The following is a 774-nucleotide window of genomic DNA, read 5'->3' on the forward strand; positions in this document are numbered from 1 at the left end:
ATCTGTCGAGACCTCCCCCTGCTGCGCCGCCACACCCATCTCAGCGCACCTCGGTTTGCCAAACTACCAAACTGAGCGCGCCTCGGGTTGCGCTGCTCGAAGCTAGCTCTGCACGGGGTTCGCCACCCTGCGCTGCGCCAGGAAACTAGAGCCCAAAGAGTGAAAGTCGGCATAAGGAGAGGAAACTAGAGCCCAAAGAGTGAAAGTCGGCATAAGGAGGCAGGTTGTGGTGATGAATGGGTTAAACAAACACAGGACTTTGCCCTACGAGACTGCTGTTCGAAACCAAGTTAACTTTGAGCTAATTTAACATACATCATCATGATGCCCAACAACATGTTTCTTTTCCTAAACCTAACCTACATAACTGTACGTTAAGTACGTAAGGTGACAACACCATTCATGAGGCGCTAATTTGTTAGATATCATACAGACTGTTGTATGGGGACACAGTGTACGCACACACACACACTCACCTAATCAAGCCTCATTTCTGGGTGTATCTACAGTCCAGATATAAAAACAAAGGTAGCTGAAGATGAAATAAGTACAGAAGTTGGATGTCCTCACATCTATGGCCACCACCAACACTAATACAACAGCCATTGTTTCATTGCAGGTTCTTAGAGAAACTGAAAAACAACACCATCTGTTTGGAAGGAAATACTATATGTTCAGTGTACATACAAATCTGGACAGTTTTCCTTTCGAACCTGCATTTATCAGAGTACCTTACACGTTAAATCATCAACAACAAGCATCAATAAACACACC

Source organism: Epinephelus moara, chromosome 1, assembly GCF_006386435.1.
Source record: "Epinephelus moara isolate mb chromosome 1, YSFRI_EMoa_1.0, whole genome shotgun sequence".
Taxonomy (NCBI): Eukaryota; Metazoa; Chordata; class Actinopteri; order Perciformes; family Serranidae; genus Epinephelus; species Epinephelus moara.